Raw genomic sequence first — 6,413 nt, forward strand, 5'->3', positions numbered from 1 at the left:
ACCTATCCTTTCAAAACATGGCTCAAGAAAAGCTTGGAGTTTGGGTTTTTTATGTAAGCAAATATCAAAAGAACAGATAAACAAACTAAATATATAATAGGTTTTAAACTGGTTTAGTATTGTAAAAATTTGTGGATTTTATTTTTTAACAGCAATCTAAGAAGCATATAAAATCTAGTACAAATAATCCTCTAACAATTCTGGTGACAGAAATACAAGACAGTATAATAATTATTGTCTCAATCACTTTTGGTAATTAAATGTCTATAGCAGTTCTTAATTCAAGATACCAGCTGTTTGACAAAGATAAGATATATTACAATTTAGCTGCACAGTTAAGCAAGTCTACTGTCTTTGATGAATCTACTCACACAAGTAACAACTGTATAAAAGAAGTATAGTTTTTATAATAAATGAAATACTTATTTTCAGGTGCTCATAAAATAACTGCATGTTCTAACCAAAGAGCAGAGAGAGCTCTAGGAATGTACAAAGAAGGTGGCCTAACTCAGAGGCTGTTGGAGGCAGCAAACTCACAACAGTGCTGCCATCTGCTATAACTGAGTGGTTAACTCTACGCAGAGATCCTGACAGGTGAGTTTGTGGAGTTTTATAGCTTTAGAGCTCCTTCTTCTCCTCGTGTCTCATCCTTAAAAAAATGAAAGATTCTATGCAGTAATACTGTGTAATGTGTCCATCTCCATAAGGAAAAAAATGACTCCTGTAAGAACCTGCTTGCTTTCTTTACTTAGGATCAGGGAATAATATGGTTCCTTTACAAAAACAGAACAAATTTTTCACCTGTATCTGTCAGCTTCTGTAAAACCTAGCAGTAGGGGCTTCTGGAGAAGACAGGAGGAAGGATGGCACAGGATAAGGCTTTCTTCTTCTGTCAGCAGGCATTTTGGGCCCACATTATCCTACCCTACTCTCACTCACACCTCCAAGCAAGAAGCCATGTAATTACTATTTTTCTGAATACCAGCAGAGTAATGCTTTGATTACATGACTGGTTTTGTCACAGCAGCTTGCTACTTCTTAATTGAGTTTATAATTCTGTTATAACATCGCATGCATGATTAGTGTAACAAAAATATGTTACACTGATTGAACAAAAAGTATAAATCCATTTGTAATGTTGTTGGTTCTCCTGCTCTTTTTATTCAGTACTACTTCCTTGAAAACAGGCATTATCTGCCTCCCCTTCACTTCCCTAGATTCTTTCTTCTGAGAAAACTGGGTGCTAGATGTGGTTCTGCTTTTTTTTTTTTTTTTCACTTTTTTCCTGTAAAAAGAATGCCTCTAAATTATACAGTATTAAGTGAAAACAAAATATGGACTACCATAAGCCATTTCAAGCAAATTTTACTAATGCTGCTTTCATGCACTTAAAGTACAACATTCCCCATCCATATTACTTCAAAAATTTTACTTCCAGGCAACCCTGACAAAACAAAACTGTCTCAATGCAACTTTATCCAACCTTCTAACATAAGCTTTAGAGAAGATAGTTGAATATTACAGACTTTGTTTTGGCAAATCACCATATATCACATCTGTCCAAGTAGTACACTGTGAAGCAATGTATCCTAAGCATAAGCAACCCCCAAAATACATATGATGTTTTAAAACAAGGGATAAAACCTTTTACTATTTGTCCCTATTTTCTTTTCCTGTTTCACCCTTATTTACAGATAAGCTACAAACAATATTGAGACAAGAAAAAGGAAGCTGAACTTACAGAGCATATGACAGTAAACAGCTTATCAGCAATAGGTGTGTGCCCTCCCTCCCTGCCTCATTCAAATTAAAGGAGATCTAGAATTTATAGGATGCTGGGAAAACACACTTTAGATGTTTCAAGCAGACTCAGAAAAGAATGTGATAGTTATCGAAGTCCACATAGGGGCAGAAAGATATGAACAGCCACTATTTGCGCTACTCAGCTGGAGAAAGTTATTCGTAAGTATGCAGTCAGCAGACACATGACTGCAAAGCAAGCTCACAACAGACCTTCTGTCCCACCTTTCCCAGATAATCTAGGAGCCTAGTACAGTGACTGACAGCACCTTCAAAAATAAAGTATCAAGCTGTTTTCCTCCTGTAGGATATAAATTCAGATTTGGAACAGACAGAAAATAAATATACTAGAAGGTAACTGTAACATTAATCTATAGCTATCTCAGGCTTGGATGATGCAATCCTGTGAGTATTTTTCAGTACAGTTTTTTTAACTCCTGCTAGAATAAAATGCCTCTCCTACACTACTAGATCTTGCTGTTCCCCCAAAGCAGTCACTTCAAGAAGTCTGAATTCTAAACCCCTAATATTTATACAAAAAAGAATTCCCTTTTAGCATATAAAGTTGTCAAGTCAATAGAGATTTATAAAGCATTAATAATTTTCTGAATATATTTGATTTATACTCTGAAGTTATTCCTGTAACTCTGTGCTCTATGCTGTCATATAGTCCAAAAGGCACAGAAATGCAAACGCTGGTGCACTTCTGTGCTAGGTTTTTACAGCAAGTTAGAGAGGATGATTGTTCCTTTATCATAAATTTTAACTGCAGTTATTCAACTATTAGATCAGCACTAATGAATGTAGTAACATTTTTAAAGCAGTCAAATTGCTGCTGGGTGCTATACAAGTTTCATCTTCAAATTCTGTCCACACATTTCAGTTCCTATCTGGATTATCTAGTTGATTCTAGACCTGGAACTCTAAGAGACCAAGGATGCCAATTTCACAAACTGCACCTAAGAACTAAGCTATATGAATCAGACAAGTATTTTTTCTCCACAGTAAATAGGCAGAAGCAAGAAGAATGGTTAGGATACCTCTGTACACACCTAAAAATATGCTGCGCTGCAGTCATGCTGCTGGGATAGCCCACACTAAAAAAAAAATAAAGCTCCACCACCACCAAGAATAACCAGGAAAAAGCCTGAAACACCAAGGATATCCTGTTAAATCAAAAAGATGTATTAGCCAGCAAGCCTTCAAGACATTATCTCAGAACAAGCTATAGACAAAGGTAGAAAAGTAGTTATGAGGTTGCCCTGAAACAAGTTGAACAAGTATCTTGGAAGACTGCAAGACTGTTCATAGCTTAGACATTAGATCAGATAGTAAAGCCTTACATGAATGCTGTTTTAAAAACATTGTCAGAACCACGACAGTTATTCTTTAAAATAATTATTTTTGCAAATACAAATAAATACTCATGAATTTGTCCAAATTAACCAAAGTGCTCTTTGGTTAAATCACTGCTCATTTATCAGTTAAATCACTGCTCATTTATCTTTTATAAAATCTATTAAAAGCAGTTTTGCTAATAATGACAAGAGACATGTAAGTAATTGTATACAGGCACAGGTCTAAACTTCTGAAACACAGTTCGAACTAAATTTCTTGCTTGCAAACTACTGTGTGCACTCTTCCAGTGTTTATACTGGTTTGTGATTGCAGAAAAAAAGAAATTGGAAATAAATTCTTGTATGTTTTTGGAATCCAAGGCCATGCTATCTACAACTCCTTCACTATAATATGATTTATTGTGCTAGTTTTTAAAAGCTAACACAAACTTTATTTCCTGAATAATGACAGTACATTAAAATAGTAGATATTATTGTGTAACTTGGAGTCTTGACGTGAACTAAATCATTACTTTGTTCCACACTGGTTTCATCTGGAATTAATACTAAGACATATTTGGACTATATTCTGGCCTTGGGTACAAGAACTAACACAAAAATGATACCGAAGATCTCCACCCTTATAAATAAAGTAAAAAAGCAGAAAAACATGTCCCGTTTAAAGAACTGGCCCATATTCATAAGAAGAGATGATTGTTCAGCTGTGGAATTTATTTAGTAAGACCAACAGTTAAGCACATCAAGAATGTCTGGATGACAGCATAGATAAAGAGTCCAAGTTAAAACACTCATAATGTAAGTGGACTGCAAAGTATGTAAAAACTTCCATTTAAAATTTCAATTAAATCCCCAAATTTTATATATTTGAACTCAGCCTTTAAGGATACACATTCTTTGGGAGTTTGTTTATAGGCATCACAACAAACAGGACCTAGGGACAGCAAAATGATAGTCTGATCTAGTATGACAATAGCATTGAACATAGAGATGATACTTTCTTAGTCCCTGTCAGTAGGTAGGTATGAAGTAACAGATGTTGAGAAAGAAGTCTTGTGACAAGGGGAAAATAGGTATTACTGTTTACAACTCCTATTCAAAATTACAAGAAATTCAGGATGAAAAAAGTGAAGCTTGTTTCAACTCATATTAAGCAGTGTCTCTCCTCACAAATGGCCTACTTTATCAAGATAAGAACGCTTTAACCACATCTTGAAGGTGAAGTTGAGTTCCTTGCAAAATATCATTATAAATCCCATTCACCAGGTGGAGTTTACATAGAATTTAAAAGGCATGTAACTCTCCCATCAACTTTCTGTTCAGGGATCAATTTTGCCTTAAAGTACAAAGCAAACCACAGTAAGAGAAAGGTTATTGAATAGTATTTAAAAGAAAATAGGTCATTCAGGAAAAAAGTAAATCTCATCATAATCTCTATAGCCTTTATCTCCTCACTAAAAGCGAGTAGGATAGCTATTAGTTCAGTTGAGAAGAGTATGACACATGCAGACTGTAACACAGGTACACAATTATATATATTTTTATATGAAATCCAAATTTTCTATGTAAGTCCTAAGTACTATTCCAGATCATATACTTCTTTATTTGTTGTAAGCAGAAAAAAAAGAAGAAAAAAATATTCTAAACCAATCTTATTCCCAACCTATCTCCCAAAGACACAAAGACACTAGGATCTTTGGATGCCAGAAATGACCATAAGACTTCTGACAATTTTCCACCGTTGAGACTAACAACATGAAATGAAGCCAAAAAATCAATCAGCAGATGAACTACTTTAAGTTACATGAAACTCATTATTGAGTTGACACTAGCTAGGTTTTGTGTTATATATATAAAAGTGCATAAAAAATACATGGTTTGGATTTATGTGAAGATGAAATTTAGATTCTATTATTTGCGCAGTTTTGCATGTAACTAGTATTTACCAAGCAAGTTTCCTGCACTATAATTGATGCAGTATCTTATCTGTATAACATCATTCCTTCTTAGTAAACAAATTGTAAATCTTGCTACAGCTATCAGTGATGATATTGGGCCAGAATGGAAAACTAAGTGTAGCTGGCTGTGCAAGAGATCGTAAGCTACCTCAGTAACTGTTTTAAATCACTTCTGTTCTGAAAAATAAGTTATTTACTACTTGGGTAGAAGTGATGGGAATCTTCATGCAGAGGCCTAAGGAACTCACTGTAACTGTTCAGGATAGCAGCATGCAGTAGCTTTAAAATCCTAATTCTGGAAAAAAAAGCCAAACAAAAAATCCCAGTCTGTTATGATTCCTCATCCTCTAAGTCACCACAATCATAGGAGATAAGCATTTACTAAAAACTTATGAAGCCCTAAATCTTATTTTGCTTGTAAAGTACTCTACAATCCACATTACCATCCGCTTTGAACACTTGGCTAATACATTAGTTCCAGAAACAGAGGTTCTCATACATTTTACCTCATGAGAGCCTGCCTAGTTGCTCAACATTCAGTTCAGCTGAGTAGATGCATGTCTGTTCAGTGTCGCTGCCTAACTAGCAGGTGTGAATAAGAACCCACGTATACAGACATGCTCCAATCATGCTCTTCAGCTTTGCAAGACGTCATGCAAACAGTTACAAGGAAAAGAAAAAGAAAAAAAACACCTTTTTCACATTTCTGTTTCTATTTTCTAGAAATTTTTCACATTTCTATTTTATATATTGTCTCTCAGGACTAACACAGTACATTCCGAGCAATTACTAAATCGCTTCGTAAGGGATGAGAGTTCCTCTATTGATCTCCCCTAGTCATATCACCCTTCTTTTGACACAGCTTTTGCCAGTAGTAGTAGGAAACTATTATTTGATTTAGCTCATCTTGGTGCTGTGCTGCAGCTAGGCCCTTTGCTCTCCCCAGCAGCTCAGAACTGGTAATGAAGTCTCATTCTCCTACATGTTATGGCAGTGGTAGTATACACTCCTTTGTCATACATCATTAGATGAGGTGCTTCCTATGAGGAGCACGGAACTGTTATGCCCAGAGGTTCCTACACTTGACAGGAAAAGGCAATGCTGAAGGTAGAATGTGAGCTGGAGCAATGCTGAAGGGCATCTGCACTCATTAGTCACTTTATGTGGAAACAAAGTATCTATTGTTATGAGATCTTACCTCCACCAGGGCATCTTATTTCTGAGACTCTCACGATGCTTGGTGTAAGTCAGCTACTTGCTTAATTGTCAGTATGCCAAATCCATATACCAAATCTATATA

The sequence above is a fragment of the Pezoporus wallicus genome, unplaced genomic scaffold (genome assembly GCF_028554395.1).
Source record: "Pezoporus wallicus isolate ANWC-B61680 ecotype Strahan unplaced genomic scaffold, APGP_CSIRO_Pwel_v1 contig_2393, whole genome shotgun sequence".
NCBI classification, from domain to species: domain Eukaryota; kingdom Metazoa; phylum Chordata; class Aves; order Psittaciformes; family Psittacidae; genus Pezoporus; species Pezoporus wallicus.